Source organism: Octodon degus, unplaced genomic scaffold (genome assembly GCF_000260255.1).
Source record: "Octodon degus isolate 3935 unplaced genomic scaffold, OctDeg1.0 scaffold00003, whole genome shotgun sequence".
In the NCBI taxonomy this organism is placed as follows: domain Eukaryota; kingdom Metazoa; phylum Chordata; class Mammalia; order Rodentia; family Octodontidae; genus Octodon; species Octodon degus.
In genome coordinates, this window is record NW_004524579.1 from 10,549,989 (window position 1) to 10,571,755 (window position 21,767).

A 21,767-nucleotide genomic window follows, 5' to 3' on the forward strand; every position below is an offset into this window, starting at 1 on the left:
TAAACTATGTAGTGAGACCTTGTCCCAAAAAACTGAAAGGCAGAAAGGAAGCTGTTTTCCTGGATCCTCCCCCGGCCCTGTATATGCCTGGGATAAAGATTTTTTAAAGCTGAGCTTACCTCTCTGACTGCCGCTCTCTGAAACTTTCACTTACTAGATTCTGTCTTAGTAGCCCTTTGTTCTCCTTTTTGTTTGTTTGTTTTGTTTTTGTACCTGCTTCAAGCATGCTGTACTTATCTGCTTGAGTGTATCTGTCCACATTATCTCAATTTTATTACAAGAGGAGGAAATCTACTCTACTACTTTTATAATCATTTCTTTGAAACTTTTTTTTTCCACAGAAATTATCAGACCATCTGCTGATGTCATTGGTCATTTCAGGGAGTTTTTCTGTTTATTTTTATTTTACTTTTTAGTCATTACCTGATTTACCTTGACTCTTTGGAAGGAAAAATGCATATGTATGCTAACTGAGAGATTCATGTTTTCCAACTTGATAAGAACCATTTACAAATACTTGACATTCCTCTTATTTGTCCCTAGCTGACCACTTTCTTTGGCAATCTCTTTAATCTACCCAACTGCCATCACTCTCAGCTGTCGACTTTGACTCTTCCAGCTTTGTTGTGCCTTCTATTCAGTGTCACCACATGTTTTAAATTATCTTAAATAAATTCCTCTTCATTTTCTTTGCAGTTGCTCTACTCAGATTTCTACTGTCTTCCTTGAGGATTACTATGGTCTTACCTTATGTTCCATATCTAGGTTCCATCCACACTCCCTGCCCCCAAAACACAGGTACCAACATATCTATCTTCTAAAAAATCAGAGGCATCAATAACTACTTAAAATGCTTCAATAGTTTTTCACTTTAAAATAAACCTCACTCTGCTTAGTAAATCCTACACATTTCTACTAAGGGCCCCTTTCACTTTCTTAACATTGTTTGGTCTGGTTCACTGGTTATGATCGACACCAACCACACATGATGGTGGTCTGGAATAAACCCTATGCCATCATGCCTCTGTGTCACCCTGCCTACTGAATCCTTTTCCCCCAAACACACACTGCTCCTTTATTATATGAGCAAATCACATTTCTCCTTCAAGGCTGACCTCATCACCTTCCCTGTACTTCCTTTCTTCCCATAGCTCACCTACAGCTCTGGGAGGCCCTGGTATGAACAGTGTCCTACCGTACTTGTTACTGTATTCTTAGTAACTGACTCATGGAAACAATGTTTAAGGAATTGAAAAGGGCCTGTTGGAAGGACATTTTTCCTTAAAATGTCTTTTGTTTTTTCTTTCACTTTGTGATGCATTTCGCATAACTACTTATCTTACCTTAGGTTCCTTGTCAAAGGTAGGGGTTACTATTGGTCCTTCTTGTATGTCAACTAGTGCCAGGAAAAGGGATGGTTCCTTATCTAGTTATGGTAACTGTTCTGGAACAGGCATTTCTCTGTTTTCTTGCTTATTTTTCTTCCCTAAACTAGAAAAAGTGATGGCTTGAGACAGTGGAAGCACAATGAATCAGCTCCATATTATCAGAGAGGTTCGTAATTAAAATACAGTCCTAGAGTGGGGGAAAATAGGCTTATTTCAGTAAACCTAGTTCAGAATACTGGACAGCACAACAGGAAAAATTAAACACAATCAAATTCATATTATTTCATGACATACAACCTAAATCTGGACCAAGAGAAAAACGCTAGATTGCTTTCAGATCATGTGTTATGCTTCCAAAAGGAGGGCTGGTTATTTATGTACTTTGGTATCATGACCCTAAATCTTTTTTTTTTTTTTTTTTTCCGGAACCAGGGATTGAACTCAAGCCCTTGTGTTTGCCAGGGAAGCACTTATTCCACTGAGCCATCTCCCCAGCCCCCCTAAATCTTAATGCAGGTTGGAATTTCTCATGAAAAATTTTAAAAGCTTGAATGCAACTTTAATCTGATTTTATTATCATTGTATACTAAGCAATGAAAACTTCTTTATTAAAAATTGAATACAGTTGGTGGAACCAGAAGACATATATATCCTGATTTATATTTGGAGGGCAGTGTTTTTATAAAATATTTATTATATGTCTTTGTTATGCCCATTACTGAGATTTAGAAAAAACTTGATTTTATTACCTCCACAAAAAGAAAAGTCTATGTGCAGGAGAAAATTTTATCTTTTAAAGAAATTTTGACTCTATGAAATGTTCAAAGCTAATGTTTAAATGTGAACCCAGAATTCTCCATCATAAAATATTTTAAAAAATAGATTTTTCTTGTCTCCTTCATGAAAGAAACTAAAACTGGGTCTTGAATATAAGTAATAAAATCATAACTTCTAAGGAGCTAAGCTAAGCTGGTTCATTAATTCAACAATCTAAACTTACGTCTTGTTTCTTAACTGTGTTAGGCAAGCAATTACCCTTTTTCTTTGGAGACTAACACGGGATTATAGCATATTAAAATAAAACACTTAATTAACATACTTTGCTATATATTCTTTCATTTATAGTCTCCATTTTTGCTAATCACACATGTCATACATATCACAAAAAGTCATTTTTAACCTATTCAATCATTATCTTTACAAGCCAAGTTATGGGGCAATCTTCAAATTATTTTTTCTAGATCACAATAAAAAAAAACAAATTATTTTATCTATCTATCTATCTATCTATCTATCTATCTATTTATCTCACTATGCAGAGACCCTGTACCAAATATCTTAAAAATAAAATAAATATATAGTTAACTACTATAAAATACTTATTGATACACATCTTCTATCATTTCCATAAATGGAATAAGATTATATAAAACATCTGTAGTGATCCTCCTGTTTTCAGCCTCCCCCGCTCTGGGATTACAGGCGTGTGCCACCACGCCCAGACTCAGTGGCCAGCTCAGTGCACTCGCAGGCGGGGCAAGTGTGGCCTGCAGCACTGGGAATAGAAGCCTGGTCCTTGCGCTTGCCTAAGCAGAAGCTTAGTCCACTGAGCTATCTCACCAGCCCTTTTAATTTTTTAAAAATCTCATGTTAATCACATTTTTAATAGACTAGGTCGAAGGGGTATGAACAAATTCTGAAAACAGAGATAAATGAGATGCATTTTTATCACATACTCTGTGGTGTTTTAAAATAGAAGTACATTTATTTGCATAATGTGGATTTTGCTTTTTTGCAAAACAAATATGGTGTAAGGAGGACTCAGAATCACCCTGACCCATAAGTACTTTGAAATCTCTATATACCTTAAAGAAATCAATATTTTTATCACTTTTCTATTTTTAGGCTCATTTTACAACGTATACATATTGTGATAGGTACATAGTCTTACATATTGTGATAGGCCACAGATTGCGGCCTACTGGACCAATGAACTTACTGAAATTATCACAGTTCAGGGGTACAGATGTCTTCACTTGTGTCATTAAAGCATATACAATGAAACAGATCTTCTAATGCAAATAAAGTTTTAAGACTCAGATTGTTACTACACATTTAAAGAAACATGCTTACTTACCAAAAGATATTGTATTTAACATCTCAGGTTAATGTAAAAATTATTTTCTGAGGTTAATGCACTGTCTCAAATTATTTTGTAGGTAAGAGACACATGTTGTTACTTTATTCTAAAATATGATAAAATTAAGATGCCGATGTAGATGATATTCCACATATAAAGTGTGGGTTTCTAAGGTAGCAATGGCATTCGGTCTTGGTGCAGTGCAAATGTTAGAATTTTCTTCTCATTAGGACAACTCAATCATCCCAGGTTGGCTAAGGACCTTTTTCAACATTGCAGTTTTCACCTAAAAATGACTCATTCAAAGTGTGTCATGTGACCCAACCCAACTTCAGTTGTGTAGAAAACACAATCCTGCTTCGCGGCTGAAAAAGGCAAGGACTGAAGCACCTATGAAGGGGTCTACTGAGCTTCCACATGAACGTGTGGTGGGCACCTGAGTCTAGACTGGCCGCCATGAATGCCAGTGACTGGGTCCCTTCTTGGTAGGACCAAACACGCTGGCTGTGATGTGATGCTGATTTCTTTTGTCTGTTTAAATCCTTTCTGGCTCACTTCCACTGAGACTTTTTAATTCTAAATATGCCTTTTCCAAAGTCTCTTGTGTCTTACTAGTTACAGCTTTGCTTGTGCTCTGAAGTGCTCACATTTTACCTAATTTCACACTCATCACTGAGGAGGCTGTGTCCCTGGACACTCCTGGGGAGTGGAAGAAGTGCTTGTGAATGGCACTTCCACAGAACGGAGAGGGCAAGTGTGAAGTGTCCCCCTTTTCCCGTCATTAAGAACTGCTCATACGGAATAGAGAAACAGAGGAAAAGATAATTGCATGCATATTTCATCCCAGCTACCACATTGTCAATAGGCAAAGTGAAAAGCCTGGCTTAGGGAAAGTGGCACAGAAAAACGATGATATATATTATGCATGAGAAATGCATAGTCTCCAGTAGCATTTACGTCACAGATACTCTCCCTTTTGCTTAGCATTTAGTTTTAAGCACTAACAAGATAAAACTCAGGACTTCAAAGATTAATGAAGCACTTAAAAGTTTAAAATTTTAAGTCAATATTTTAACGTCCTTTATATTGTAATTTAAATCAGTAAATCTAATTTGTGTTCTTGGGAGCAGTATTTCTAGGAAATGCGGTGCGTGAGGGAGAGGAAGGGGGTTAGCTATGACTCTAGATCAGATGAATCAGTATGTACTGTATCCTTTTCTTGGAGATTTAGGTCAACGCAGGGTTCAAAAACGTCCTACATGAAAGAGATGTGTTTGACCAGGCAATTTAACCATGCAAGGGGCTAGGTACATAGAAAACTACGTTAGTAGATAATTACAGTTACATAGACAAGTATACAGAAATATAGATAAATATTCCAACGCTGCAAAACATTTTAGTAAATTATGATATAATTGCCCCCAAAGTGCTGTATTAATAATTTATAATATAATAACATTGGAGCTCATGTAATACTTTTAGAACATAAAACTAAGAAGTTTAAAGAATCTGTATAAATATCATTACCTTTTGGCAGTTTGTTTTCATCCTCTTAATAAGTGATACTGACTTTAGACACCAACGGTGATCAAATTTTAAACTGACAGAGCATCCAAGAAATATTTAAAATGACTTTAGGTTTATAATTTGTAATACAACAAGAGGCCATCTGTACTCTTCAGAACTCAGAACACAATACGATTTTCCCTGTTCCATCCGTAGAGTTCAAACTCTGAAACTGTTACTTCATTTGACAGTATGATCACATATTGTTAATTTATTAGATTTAGTAGTAATCTCTTCAGGATGACTTTAAAAAAGAAAGGTCATCTTTAACATTTGTATCTTAAGTCTTTTAATGCATTTCCTTTAAATTCAGAAATATTAAATCTTACACAGGTAAAAAGCAATTGTTGAGTTTCAAGTGATTCTCTACTAAAGTAACCCACACCTTTTAGAATTTGCCTCTGCAAGAAGAAAAATAGATTAACAATGAGAAAACATGAGCTTTTCTCATTAGAGTCTATGTTGTGTTAAATTAAGTACAGCAGCCATTTAAAATGAACCAGGTGCTCCATGAACATTCATCCTCCTCGCAGCTATTTAGAGACAACTGTAGGTCTGTGGCTCATTGCTAGATATTACGGAGGTTTCATGTAGTAGGACAAAGGTACCTTCATCCTGCCCAATGTGAAAAGATTGCTCTACTTTCTATTTATTAGGGAATTAAGTTTTTCTCTCTCAATTTTAAAATTCAAGAAAACTCAATACTTAAAAACTGATTTGAGAAATATACTGCCTACAAGAGAGAAATATTCAGTCAAACTTGTGGGTAACATAAATCCTTACTAGATATTTTTTTCTTTTTGACTAATTTTTGTTTATATTCTTTTTTGGGGTCACATGATTCAGAAAGTATAACAATGGCAGTAACACCCTTAAAATTTTGTTACAGGAAGATGTGAAGGTCTTTTGATCATTGTACACCTGATCTTTTGTAGTTCCTTAAATAGACAAGGGGAATACACCTATTTCTTGTTTGTTAAATTATGAAGTCAATTACATCCCTACTTTGAAGCTGCCTAGCACCCAAAACATTTGGAATGCTAAAAAATCTCCTCTGTAGGCATTTGAGACATCAGAATATGAATCTGAATTACTTAGATTTATAGTATTACAATCTCTCCCCTAAAATGGCATGTGGGAAGCATTTAAGTTAATGAGGCGGAGGGTCCTAGTGTGCAAGTTAGGCTGTATTTTTCATTGTCAAGGGTAAATTATTGCTTCAGTTACCTATATGGTACCCCAGTGGCCTGAGAGGCCCAATGTAGCTTCCAGAAATGCCCGCTTTTGTCTTAGGCAATAACTTATTCCCTGAGAGTGTGCTTTCTGAGAATTACTCATAATATTTCCTATGGTACACAGAATTTCTTGAAGGTCATTCACAGACAGTAACTAAACTTGACTTTTAGAAAAACTTAGAAACATTGACTGAACTGGTAAGTCTTCAAACACTACTATCTAAAAGTAAAAACTAATGAACATCCTATATCTATACCATTTATTAAACAAGAAAAATATCTAGCAAGAAATTAAATTATAGGGAATAATATTTTTGGCATTACTGCCTTGTTACAAACTTTTTAAAATAAATAAGCATGGGTCTTTGGGGAGTATTCTTTGAAGATTTAGGATTATAATAATTAAATATACTGTTACAATTTTGTAAACAAGAGTTTTAATCCTGCTTCAGCATCAAATATGTGGACTCAAATGTCTAATCAAGTCTGTGAAACTTTTTCTAAAATAAGCTTTACTGTCTGATAAAGTAATATAAGAATTTAACTAAAACAAAACAAGTAAAAGTGCCCTCACCAATCAGTGTTCGAGTTTTTGAGTATATTTTAGAGCTTGACACTTTTTAAGGCAAAGACCTAGCTCCAGGCTTTCTGCCAAGCCATTACTGGTAATCTGATGACCAGGAATAAGCAAATGAAAGAACTGCTGCCTGCCTTAGTTAGATATGGTTTTGCTAAAAGGGAAGCCAACACATTTCTTATGCAAACGATAAAACCCATAACAGAAACACACACACACACACACACACGCACACACACACACACACACACACACACACACACTATGCTTTTAGAAGTCCAGGAATAGACTCAGTAAAATACAACTCAACTCAAAGAGACATAGACATAGTAGGCACAGCTGGTGTGGGTTAGATACTTTCTGTATCTTGAGCAGTTTTAATATGCAGCAGCATTTCCCTTAGTGGTATAGTGGGAGGAATTAAATTATATGGATATATATAATATATCTGGACAAGAGTTAGTGTCACTCTTATGTGGTTAAGTTCTAGTGACTACTCCAAATCATTCATTTGTAAATGATGTTTTATCTATAGTTTTCTTAAGTGACTTAAACACCTGTTCTCCACAAAATTCTAAAAGTAGTTTATATAACAACCCAGGAAAGAATCAAATCAGCCATTTTTTATGAAAGGAAGATTGTCTGAAATTTTGTATGCTCTTTAAGGAAGAAAATAATGGATAACTATAAGTATTGCATATATATATATACATATATATATATACATACACATATATAGACTCTCTCTGTGTATGTTTGTGTGTGTGTGTGTGTGTGTGTGTGTGTGTGTGTGTTTCTCTCTCACTGAAGGGCTCTCATTTTTTAAACTAATTCTTTATAAATGTTGACACATCTGCAGCTTCCATATAATAAATTTAAATCTTGGTGTTTCAAAAATCTACCTAGTCTCCCAGTTTGTTAGATGACATGTTTTCAAAATAGAAAATAAAATAAAATCAAAATTAATTTACTATGTTCTCTCACAATTTCACAACAAAAATAGTTCTCAATAAAAAAGAAATTAGCAAAATTTCTATTTGTGTAGTCATTTCATAACCAAGACTTATGCCAAAATTACATACTCAATAAACATACATAACCTGTACATTAGAGGAAGACATCCATAAGTCTCAAGAGTGGATTCTGATTGGCACCTTAAACAACTTCCTAGTGCTACGTCACTGCTATGAAGAGTACACTGCCCAGCAAAGCCACATTGGGTGTAGAAGTTATGACCAATCACATCTCAGTGTTTTCATAGAGTGAAGTCTGCTGCTAAACTGCAAGGGATGAATTTGGAGAGATTATTAGATATTAACATGTGCATAGCATTTTATATCATTCCAAGGGGAATTATTGTTTTTAGATCTTAGTGATTCTGAAATCCAAACTCTGCCCCCAAAGAAAACAAAGCAAGAATAGAATAAATATCTACTTACAGGAGGGCCTGGAGCCAAAACTCAAAATGATCCGTCTATAAAAACTTCTTTGATTTTTCATGTATTTGCACCTTACTTCATTAATAAATCTTTCATTCATCATAAAAAAATTTTTGCCAAGTTTACAGGAAAAAAAACACAATTTTATTCAGTAGCATCTCATTCCCTATACAGTGAGGGTCCTTAGAATTCCCCTTGATTACACATCCCTTTGAATAGAAGCACAGCTGTAGATAGCAAATATCATTTAAAGTAAGCATCACAAGAAATGAATTTTAGATAAATTGATAATCATGAATGCTGGTTTTAAAGAAGGCAAAACTAGAAGCAGAAAAGGAAGAATATTGCCACAGTATTCTCATAACTATTCTATTCAAATCATTTCATAATGTCTAGCTAGATAGGACATAAATATAACCACTGAGAGAAGGGCTTATAATTTTTATAATTTGCTTCTGTAGAAATCTATTTGATAAAGCTGAACATTCTCTGGACTCCTTCCAAAGTGGACATTCTAAACAAAGCTCTGTAGACTGCATCCCATAATTTTCTCATTGTGTCAGCTTCTAAGATATTATGACTACCTAGCAGGAAAGATAAATGTTTGTCACTGTAACCAGCACATAAGACACAGGCGTGTCATTCCCAAGATATTATTTCTCCTATCACTTCTCATGATCCCTTAGCAGTTTGGGAAGGTTTTTCATAAAACTAATGCTCCCAATTTTCCTGGATATTTTGGTTCTTTGTTTCTTTGTGTCCTCACACAGATCAGCTTTTCCAGCTTCAACAGACTGGAAGAAACAGAATTGGTAGATCAACTAGAAAAAAGGCACTGACCCTTGGAAAAGCCCCACTGCCCCCCACTACCACCACCGATTATGATTCTGTTTCATAATGAAATGCAGGAGAAAGGGTGACAGCAGTCCTTGATCTTGATGGCCCGTGTTTCCAAGTCCTTATGATTTGGAGCTTAAGTTGTCCTGACACCAATTAAAGGGAGCCTCAGAGGCTTCCCCAATCTTTAATGAAGCTACACCAACCTTACTCTCTTCTGACAGATTCATTTTCTGTTTTAAATCTTGTAGAAAGAACTGTGCCATGTCCCCTCATCTTAGCTATTGGATTTACTGGGCTGATATTTGAGTGAACTGGAGACATACTTGTGTCTCCAAGCCTACAGAACAGATAGGTACTCACACTAGGCTGGCCTCATTTTTGTACCACAATCAGGAATGGCCTTAATAAGCAGCTGTATTTGTTATTAATTGCTCTTACAAAGAAAGACTTGATATTAGCTATGCTAATTTTTTTGAAAAGCATACTCTTTCATATTCAGCTCAGTTTGTTCATTTGCTCTAAGCATCTAGCAACCTGAAGCATGCATCATTTTGTCTTTCCACTTAAATATTCAAATATTTAACAAAAGGCTTTGTTTCGTATGGCTAAGGCACTACAATGATAAAGAATTAACCATCAACATTTCTAGGCTCAGTTTCTTCCATGTTTTGGGGAACTTACAATATCAGAAGAGTAAATTCAGGACTTGTTTTCTTCGCTTTTGAGGAAGAACAAGTATCCACCTGTTCATACAGTATAGTGACTGACCCATCTTGTCTGAGAATAAAATTCAGACTACTTAATTTTTCCATCACACTCTGCTGCTTTCTCGCCCACTGTGTAAACACATAGATATTCTCCAATCTGCCACATAAAATGGAAGCACTGCTAGTAAATGTCATCAGATTTAACCTTGAAATTTAACCTTTAGTACTGAAAGTGCTGAAAGAATGGTCAAGAAACTTTTTCTTTTTTAGGTATCAGAGATTGAACTCTGGACCCTGCACTTGCCAGGCAGGCATTTATGCTGCTGAGCTATCTCCCCAGCCGCAGCCCCCCCCCCCGCCTTTTTCTTTTGAAGGCACTTTCTTAATTCTGTCCTACACTGAGTCTCACACTTACCACCACCCATAAATGATCAGTGTCATTACTGAGGGGCCATTTAGTGCTGTGCCATGGATTACTGTTATAGAAAATAGAGAATAATCTTGAACAACTTCATAATATGGTGCTAAATACTACTTGACGTTTTCCAAATAAGGCTCTGTGCCCCACACAGGTCACAGGAATGTGTGCCAGGAAAAGTTTCTCTCTCAAGCTTGTAAGTTTTCATTAATTATAAAGGAAAACTATATAGTACATCAATTTTCATTGTTATATTGAATGCCTCAATTCTTAGAACTAAATTAAAGATAGAATTTCTGAGGCCTTGCCATTATTGTCTTCAGAATTTATTTCAGGTCATACCTTAGCCAATCTTCTTTTATTTTGTGTTTTGTAGCACTCCCCTCATAAGGGCAGAATTCTTTCCTTTTCCACTTGCCTGTGAGCTCTGACAAGAAGCTCACTTCTTCATGCGCCACTGTTTCTCATCATGAGCAGATAATGATTACAAAGCCAGGCGTGGTGGCCCACACCTGCAATTTTAATAGTCTTGGAAGACCAAGAAGGAGCATCTCAAGTTGGATCCACATCTCAGCACCTTAGCAGGGTGGCAAGACCTTGTCTCAAATCAGAGAACTTTGAAAAGCCTGGGAATATAGTGCACTGTGCAGGACCTGGGTCCAATCTCCCATGGCGAACATACAAAAATATTTTTTGATTAATATTATTTTGCACTGTCACATTTTGTATTTTTAAGTAAATATTCCATTTTGAAAACAGAAGAGAATTTCTAAACCACTGAAAGTATAATTTTAAGCAAGGCTATTGAGAATAACAAACAGATAAAAATCATATTAATCCTTGAGGACACTTTGAAACCAATTTTTTTCCAAAGAGCTTGACAATATCCTTTTGTGTCCTTTTATTTTTAACTAGATCTATATTTATTGATACCACTGAGGACACATTTTATTGCACTGAATTTTATTTTTAGAAAATTTTCACTTTGTCAGAGTTTGCATGGAGGACTCTAGGCAGAATAGTTGAGCAGTAAGGTCATGCTTGATTACCATGTGTTTATGTCAGCAGTTTGTCCTGTTCTTACAAGCAAGGTCATTAGTCCAGCACATAAGGAGAATTCTATAAGCCCAGGAAGACTGTGCCTGCAAGGTTGTCTTCATGAGAACTTGGATGAGTCAGCCTGGCCATCATTCATAAAATGTGCTGTTTCCCCCAGAGAAATCTTATGACATCAGAGGAGAATAAGGCTGGAGAGATTAATTGTTCAAGATCAGAACAAATCAGTCTAAAATCCAAATTAGTTTCCTGGTTTATCATCCTTATCTCTTCCTAAGATGTTTCTTGGGTATGTACCATAAATTCTCTGAAGTAATATACTGAGGCAGAAAGAGTGACCCAAGATTTCCTCACTGTTCAGTTGGACATGCACAGTACTGTTTCGGGTGTAGGGTGTGTTACCTTGTCTCTTGCCACTTGTGTGGATAGTTTGTTTTGAGGTATGATCATAAAAAGGGTAACTTCTGCGTTTTTTTTTTGTTTGTTTGGTTGGTTGGTTTTTTTTTGGTTTTTTTTTGTTTGTTTGTTTGTTTGTTTGTTTTTTTGTTTTTGTTTTTTTTTGTGGTACTGGGGATTGAACTCAGGGCCCTGCACTTGCCAGGCAAGCGCTTATTCTACTGAGCCATCTCCCCAGCCCCAAAAGGGTAACTTCTGGGAGGAGGTGTACTGAACTTCAAGAGTAATAACAAAATACTGAAAAGGAGATACTTTTTTTTTTTTCAGAACTGGGGATTGAACTCAGGCCCTTGTACTTGCCAGAGAAGTACTTATTCTACTGAGCCATCTCCCCAGCCCCAGGAGATACTTTTTAAAACTAGGATAAATCTGTTCAATACAATAATTTATGGTCATTTCTGTATTAAGCTTCTTATATATACTTTCATGAGCTAAACAAAGTATTTTTCTTCAGAACATATGAGGGTGGTTTAACTTTTTATTCTGTCAAAATTTTGAATGATAGTGCAGTTACCACTTAGCAGTGTTGAGAAGATTTGATGAGCTAATCCAGTGTAGGGAGCTTGTATGCGCGACAGATTTCCCAGGGTGCAGTGATGTCTAAAAAGCTTTGATTTGTGGAAACAGTAATGTGATAGCATAACATCAGAAACTAGCAGGCCACAAAATTATGCACTTGATCACAATTTTATAGATAGAAAAAATATTTTTGATACAAAAAACCTAAAAGGAAACATTCATCAAAGTTACTTTTAAATAATAAGATATTTAGATTTTTTTCTTTCTTTGTGCTCACCTGTACAAACTTTTTACAAAGAACCTATAAAATATGCCCAGAAAATATGAAATTCATAAAGATAAATCTCACTGCTCCCTCCCTTGTGTCTTAACAATTCTTAGTTTTGAAATGGAAACTCTTTTATCGTACTTTACCTAGTAGTTTACATCTCTTACACTCTAGAGAAATGCTACCATTCTATTTTAGTCTAATGCCTTCTTAGCCTTTTAGACCAGTTCATTCACCTCTAATGAAAACTTAGCAGATAAAGACCTGACCTTGTTCTCAAGTATTGAGTGCTGTAAAGCTCGATTCATAAAAGCCTATTTCTTCCTTCAGAACTATGTCATTCTCTTTGCAAAGAAAAGTTCAGAAACATCGTGGATTCTTGGATGACAGAGATGTTTCACCTGTGACTCAAAGCACACTCCATGGTGTCTCATCACTGTAGAAAAAAGCACCAGGGAGCATCTTTTCTTCTCATGCTCTGATTAGCTATTCGAAGAAGCAATACATGAGGAAAGGTTACTATCATCAATTGTGCAGTGCGTATACTCACCAGTAAATGCTATTAAGCTTAGACTTTCTGGCGTTGCTCAGCTTATCTGTAAACATTTCCCTACCAGTTCACCTTGCTCTCACCTTATAATGATATATATATATATATATATATATATATATATATATATATGAAGATATTACACCTTTGAGAATTAGTCATGGCTGAGAGTTCTCAGTGCATAAATCAACTATAATGAGTCAGCCTTTATGTTAGAATCTTACTGCTTTTAGGAAGAAGTGTGCATATTTTTATGATAGCTTACTCCTCTGCACACTTTCTTCATCTCGCTGGTGATAAAGTTTCTAATACTGCCCTGGACCCAGCTGGTCTCTGGCGTGGGTCACCAGATGTGAGAGCTGGAGCCAGGCTTAGCCATCACATAGTGAGCAGTTCAGGCCATTAATTTTACAGAAGACAAAATCGTGGTCTAGTAGCTTTATCTAAGAGCAAAGAGATGCAGAGTAGAACCCAGCCCCATTATATTCTGCATTTGGGGCCCTTTAAAGATCTATGCTCACCATCCTTTGATTCATATCATAGTGATAGTCCAGCCTCAGATGCTTTGTTTTATAGAGTTCATCCCACTTCAGAATATGTGCTGAGAATACTGTGAAATCATTTCGGTAAGGAAATACAGAAATTAGGAGTTGGTCTAAAAGGCATCTAAAATCAGTTGTAACTATAATCAGTATTTGTTAAAATACAGCATCAGTTAATTCTCTGTTCTATAGAGTAGGTAAAAGGATGAAGTTTCTGCAAGAGCAGAAGTAGATAGGTAACCATTCTGAGAGTAGTAACTAGTAATTTCACTTCCTCAAGCATGTGTTATTGTTCCTTTCTGCCCATTCATTTTTCTTAGATCTAATTTTTTTATTTTAAAGAGAATAAAAAGTAAATTAAAAATTAGAGACAATACAGATCTGACCCCAGAAAAAAATGGTTATCCTCAAGAAATCAACCAATAACAAATGCTGGAGTGGCTATGGGGAGAAAGGAACCCTTCTCTACTGTTTGTAGGAGTGTAGATGGTTAAAACCAGTGTGGAAATCAGTGAAGAGTCCTCAAAAAAACCCTAACATTGGAGATTACATTTGACCCAGCTATTTCCCTTTTGGGTATCTTCCTGGTAGAATTAAAAAATAATACCACAGTAATATATGTGCACCCATATTTATAGCAGTTCAATTTTTAATAGCTAATCTTGGAAATAATCCACATGCCTATCAACTGAGGAATGAATAGAAAAGATGTGGTATTTTTGTAATGTGGAGTATTACTCAGTTTTGAAGAAAGATAAACTCAAGACTTCTACAGGTAAATGGATGCAACTAAAGACCATACTCATAAGTGAAATAAATCAGATGTACATGTGCAAACATCATATTGTTTCCTTAGTGTAAGAAACTGAAAGAGTAAGTAAAACCTGAAAGATACCAAATTATCGTGAAAGGGAAAGAAGCTGCCCATTCTTTTTTGGTGGGTGTCTCTTGCCGAAACTTTCCTTGTTAGGAAGTAGTTCTTTTCATACTTGCAATTTGTTTTGCAGGTGAAGAGCAAACCAAACTAGTGTTATTGTGCTTCCAATCTAAAATAGCCCCCAAAGGTCTCATGTATTTGAAAGGTGACTGAATAGTGGCAGCATAGTGGTACATTCATCCACTGAATAGTTCACTGTAGTTCGTGCACTATACAGGGGCCACGTCTAGTGGGAAGAACTGTCATTGGACAAGTCCTTCTTGATGTTTACCTCCTTTCCTGGCTCCTCCTTACTCTATCTCTGTTTCTTGGCTGCCATGATGTTATGGGTGGCTTTCCTCTACCAGGCCCTTCTGGGCCACCTCCGCACTGGAGCTGGTCACCATGCTCTGAAGCCTACTGTGAGCCCAAATAAATTTCTCCTCCTTTAACTTGAAAGTGTCATGTATTTTGTCTCCACAACAGGAAAGTGAGTAATGCAAGTGTCATGTTGAAATGTAAGAAAATATTTACTTGCAGTCTTAGAAATTTTATTTTCATGAAAGTGACTGGTCAAATGCATAGGCCTTGATAATGAGGAGAAAGCAAATTTTTTTACTTCCTGTTTTTCTTCATTCATCATCTTTCCTGAGAGCTTATTTGGAGGCCCTAGCAAGATAGTGCAGCTGCTCCTCTCCTCTTGTCTGAGGAAGCAGTTCTACTCTATCGATTATCCTCTTCAATAGAGCACACAGCTTCTGGAGGGACATATGTGGAGTGGTGAGGAAAGAAGGGGACACCTGCCTAGGCAGCCAGATCAGCTGCATCACCCTATGTGTCAGTGGGTGACAGATGTCATGGGCAGATCACCCTAGCATCCATTCATTTATCATCTTTATCACCAGCTATGGACAAATTTTTGGGTGAGGAATGAAATCTATCCTTTCAGGGAGCTCACAAGGCACATACAGAAGATTATTGTGATTTCATGTGATAGATGTAACTGAAGTCCTACAAAGAGAGGAAACAAAAGATTAACAGAGGACAAGTTGAGTGAACATAATCCCCCAAAAATCACCATAATTTGATTCACATTGTAGATAGTGATATAATATTAATGTGAAATAACATTCTGGAAAAGTGGGCCAGCCAGATAGCTCAGCAGACTAAAGCGCCTGCTTAGCCAGAGCACAGGGGCCAGGGTTCGATCCCCAGCCTGCCATGCTGGCCCCACCCCTTGGGCACCCTGTGCCAGCTATTAAGACTAGATATGGTGGCACGCACCTGTAAACCCAGCTCTTAGGAGGCTAAAAACAGAAGAATTGCTATGAGTCCCATCTGCATAATGAGACCCTGTAGACCCTGCAGGCCCTGTACCAAATACAAAATAAATAAATAACATTTTTGAGAAACTAAATACATATAATTTAAGAAGCACTGGAGTAGTAAGAGGACATCATACTTTTAGGTAACTACAAATGATGCAATATTGCTAAAGCCTAAACTGTATGTAATGAGTTGTATCAAAATAATACTGAACATATACAGAGAAGTATTATAAACTGACTTTAAAACAATGCAAAGAAATTAAAATTACACTGGAATTTCAGAATACCATTGAAGAACTATGACCTTGAATCTGATTATAATAGCATAATCAACCTGAATTCTCAAAAAACTACCATTGTCAATCTGTCAGAAGCACTTCTGGGTGGAGAACTCCAAACCAGGAAAAATAACAAAGAGAAATACATCAGAAATTCCAGCCAGAAACTATTACAGTATAATCTAAGAAAATCACAAGGATAATGGCAGTGAAATTAGGCTAAATCTAAGAGATACTTCATACATAGAACCAGTGTGACTTAGAGATTTTTGGGAGAGGTCAAAGGGAAAGATTAGTGTCAACGTTGGTGTCCAGATTCTTGGTCTGGCGGCAGAATGGATGATACTGTCTTTCACAATGGTAGGAAAATGGGAACATGTTCACATATGATGAGAATGAGCACAGTGGCTTTGGCTGTTTAGAGTTGGAAGCTTTAGTGGAATTTTGATGTAAAAATGTCCTGTAGGCAATTGAATATATGTGGGTGAAATAGCTGGTGTAGTGATATTGAGTGAAAAGACATTAATGTATAAATAGTTAATATCATGAAAAATACGCTATCCCAAGGCATATGCATGTAACAGGCAAAAGAAGACTAAGAAAGAATCCTAATGAGCACTAGTGGTTTGGGTTGAGGAAAGTGGATTGTGTCATCAAGTGACCTTGGGAAGATGAAGTAGGCGAAGTAAGGGGAAAAATCAGGAGACAGCACTTTCAAAGAAGCCAAGAGAAGATATGGAGCGTGGAGATGGGCCATGGGCCTGCTCAGTGTTGCGCAAAGTGACAAAATGGACAGAAAAGTATCTATTTTTAAATAATATGAAATAATGATAAAAAGGAAACAGCATTAGAAATAATGGAAAATTTCACTAAACAGAAAGTAAGAGGAGTTCAACAATGGTTGCTGTATTACATAGTGCTATCTTTAAATTAGTTGCTCAAACTACCAGATATCAGTGTGAAAGATTTGTTTGAAAAAAAAAAAAACAGTAACAAAAAATTTGTAAGAAATTCAAAAGAATAAAAAGAAACAATTTAAACATTAATTGCTCCTTTCAAAAGACCAGTAGAAATCGACAGTACAATTACCCAAACTATTCTGCAGACAGAGCCAAAGACAAAAATCTCATGATCATCTTAGTAGATGCAGAAAAATCTTTTGACAGAGTCCAACACTCCTTGATAAAACACTACAGAAAACTGGAGCAGAGGGTCTTTACATCAACCTGCAAAAAGCCATCTGTGACAAACCAACAGCCGACATCATACTAAATGGACAAAAATTGAAAGCCTTCAGTTTAAAATCAGGAACAATACAAGGATCCCTACTGTCACCGCTTCTGTTCAATATAGTTCTGGAAACATTAGCCAGAGCAATTAGACAAGAGAAAGAAAAGGAACAATGATTGGAAAGGAAGAAGTGAAATTATCATTATTTGCAGATCACATGATACTCTACATAGAAGACCCCAAAAGTCCACTAACAGACTTATAGATTTAGGAACCAAATTCAGTAGCACAGCAGGATACAATGTCAACACTCAAAACTCAATAGCATTTCTATACCCAAACAAGGATAGCACTAAGAGAAAAAGTATGTAATCCATGTTTTTCACAATAACACCCAAAACAATGAAATATTTAGGAATCAGTCTCACAAAGGAAGTAAAATATGTATACAGCAAAAATTACAGTACTCTGAGAAGAAGAGGCAAGTTTCTCTTCGATTCTGCAGTGCTGAGTCTGTGCCGACCTCATTGGGTGTGAGTGCAAGGCAGTGAAGGGCAAAGGCCTGGCCCACAAGAGGGTGAGGAGTGCAAGGGAAAGAGAGAGAGAGAGGCAGTGAGCGTGAGTCCAGCCTTCTGAAGCCTGGTGGACTAAGGAGGAAAAAGAGCCAGAAGAGGATCCACATTGGAGGATATTTAAAAATTATTTTTAAGTAAGACACACTTGAAAGTATGCGAGTACTTACTCTGAAAATGAGTACTTCCGTGACTCAGAATAAAGGAAGTGATAATGACCCAGACAGACTGATAAGGAGAATCCATAGAACAGCTCCCAGTAGGCAATGCTGCTTAATTATCACACACCAAGATGCACACTGCCGTTGTGTGACCTGTAATTCAATCCTTTTCACTTAAGACAGTATCATTTCTATATTGCTAGGTGCGTGAGACTCGAAAATCTCATGTACTCACCTATACAGATGTCCACACAATGTTTGAGACAAGAAGGCCTCATGATATATATGACAGTATATGGTCAGCGAAAACCTTTTTGGAAAGAACTAAATTATGTGGGAACTGGTTCTACTTTCTTTATAAAGAAGTGAGCACTAACCTGCTCTCATGTTCATTACAGTATTACTCACAAGAGGTAAGACAAAGCATCAATCTAAGCGTCCATCAGTAAGTCACTGTGCCTGAGCATGTGTGTGCCGAGGCGTGTATGTGTGGACCTGAAGGTAAATATGGATAAAGGGCAGCAGATGTGGGTTGTCGCAGAAACACTACCACCAGCACCTGGGCTAGACCAGTATGCATTGCATAAGGCCAATTGAAAGGATAAAGAGAAGTCCTAGCCAGCTCTGACATATCAATACCAGAAAATAGGGTCAGGCTCAGCTAAAGTGGAGATAATTGCTCTTGTTTCAAGGAGAGCTGTTCAGGTGGTCCTCCACACAGTGCCAGAGCAGCATGGATGAACTTAGAGGACATTATATCAGGTGAAATGAGCCAGGCATTATGAAACAAACGGTATATGATCTGATTTATATGTAGGATCAAAAAACATTGAATTCATAGAAGAAAAAGAGAAGTATGCTTTCAAGGCCTGAGGCCCAAGGGGGGAGAATGGAGAGTTATTTGTTAAGAAATGCAAAATTTTAGTCACGCAGGATAAATCAGTTCTGAAGATCTATCATATAGCATGGTAGTTATAGTCAATAATATGTACTTGGAAATTGCTAAGACAGTGGATTCTAAATGCTCTTACCACACAAAAGGGTATGATGGTATATTTAAATTGGCCTGATTTATTTATATCACAAGGCATAAACACATCAAAATTATAGACTGCAAACATATGTCACTCTTATTTGTCAAATGAGAGGAAAAATCATAACTGATCTAATACCTAACTTACTTTTTCAACTAATGTGTTTTAATTTCAAAAGAATGACTTCAATTGTTGTTCATATACCATGTTGGTTTCATAGACAATACTGGCATATATGGTAGATACTATCAGCCTCTCTTGAAAATATGAAAGAGTTTTCTTCTGAAAAATACCACTGGTAGCAAGCATAAATGCATGTTCAGGCCTGTGACAAGACCATCTTGGGGCAAAGGAATGCCGGGGCAGGAGTGCCGTGGGATACATCACAGCTGTGTTACATGACAATCCAATCAGTGTAGGGTCACAGGCTAAAACAGCCTGACTTTAGCAAAACAAGGAACAAACATCTAATGTAGGAACCAGGATCTGAGCCTCAAATAAGAATAGACAGACAAGGCTGGCCAAATAGCTCAGTGGATTAAAGCACCTGCAAGCATGCGCAGGGGTTAGGGGTTCAATCCCTGGGCATACCATGCTGGCCCCGCCCCCAGGGCCCACTGAGATGGCAAGTGAGACTGGGCATGGTGGTGCATGACTGTAATCCCAGATCTTGGGAGGCTGTAAACAGGCGGATCACTATGAGTCTGACCTAGTAGTGAGACCGTGAACACCCTGTAGACCCCTACAATACAAAAAACAAACAAACAAACAAAAAAGAATAGATAGACTTTACAGGATTTTCATTTTGATTACTTAGGACCTGTAATAAGACTTCAGAACCAAATCAAAGGGAATTCCACTCACAATATAGAGTTAAATTTTTAACCAGTTCCCTGGCAGATGGAAGTGCCTTTTCCAAAATCAAATATATGTACAACATTTTTTTTCTTGTTCAGATAAGAATACTCTTATTTTTTCTGGATTTCTTTTACATCTCTACTTTACATCAATTATTCTCACTCAAAGCATCACAATATTGGGAAAAGATCCTAGGCTAGAACTACTACCTAAACTTAGTACAAGTGAGGGATATGAATACAGTCAGGAAAAACTTTTCTGTTTTAAATTTTATTTATTTATTTAAGGAATCCCTTGGAGCACCTGTTACACAGCAGGCATTGTGCCGTGTGCTGGCCATGGCCCAGGTCAATAGGTCATGCATAGGTTAATGGTCCAAGGAGTTAAACCTATGCTGACAGTGAAGGCGTTCTGTGTAGCAACAAATGAAGTCCCATCATTGAATGAGGCATTGGCGGTGTTCTCTGAAAGTTGCATTTTTAAAACCATAATTCTTCCAAATGTGTTGAAAATTGTCCTCAGCAGCTATTTTAACTTTACACAGACACAGCGCTTTTATAACAGGAAAATGCTCTTATTTTCAGCTCAAGATTTTAAGTGGGGGAAACGTGGCAGATGCTTTTTCTAAGCCTAGGAGATTGATTTGAACTGAATTTTAATTAAAATCACTGAAAGGCCTAATGAATAGATTTTCTGTGACTATCTGAGTCCATAGAAAGTTCTGTCTACTTTCAAGAAAGAAATAATGTCAAACTTAAAAGAACAAGGAAACTAGAAAGTGACCATTTACTGATTAGTGAGGCCACAAGGTTTCACTGAATGTTGTTATGGAAAGATGATCTTCATTTTACTTTGCCAGATCCAGCTGCACTAATTCATAAAGATGTTGAAATCAAGAAATGAATAATGTACAGAATCTTACGCTAACTAAGAACACTATAACACACTGGCACATTAACATTTCTTTATGCTTTTATTTTGCATTTTTGCTACAGCAGCTGCCTCTTACATGAATTGTGATAAACACATATGGTGTATTTTTAATTTTTAATTTTAAAATTTTACATTATTACTATTTAAAATTTACAGTTTTAATGTTTTTAATCATTATAGTTAAAGACAGATTACCATTAACTCCCCTCAAAATACTCCCTCTGGTTTTCAGTGCACTTATCCATCCTTCTTGTTCATTTTTCAAGCAGTTCTAGAAGACTCTTTTGGAGTGTCTTTATGAGGTACAATCAAAACTACATGAAAGCTGCTGCCAAGTGACATCCACAGGAAAGGCAGATGGATGACAAATTGTGGTGTGTTTTCATCTACCTTATTCACCAAATCTGGTGCTGTGTGACTTCTGGCTTTTTCCCGTAGTCGTAATGATAGTCAGCAACTACAGCAGCACAACTAAAGACACTCAGTAAAGAAATATTGCTGGACTGCTTCAGAAACTGACAAGAGCATGGAATAAATGTGAGGCAGTCTTCCGGAGGATCAATAACACTGTGTCTTTTACTACAGTACACTTTTATTTTTACTCAGACACACCCATTTTGTCATCATACTTTCTATAATACTGGCTTGACAGTACAACTGATCCTGCATAAATTGAAGCCAAAACACTATTTTTGAGTAAATGAATTGGGAAAGCATTACATTATTATTCTTTTTACATGTGAAATATAAATATAA

The 21,767-nt window shown here is 36.6% G+C and overlaps 1 protein-coding gene across 18 annotated transcripts in view; it reads left to right on the plus strand.

The window, feature by feature from the left end:
- The window catches only part of Dtna (dystrobrevin alpha), a 407,896-nt gene that overhangs the window by 112,873 nt on the left and 273,256 nt on the right, over positions 1 to 21,767 (plus strand). The window lies entirely within an intron of this gene.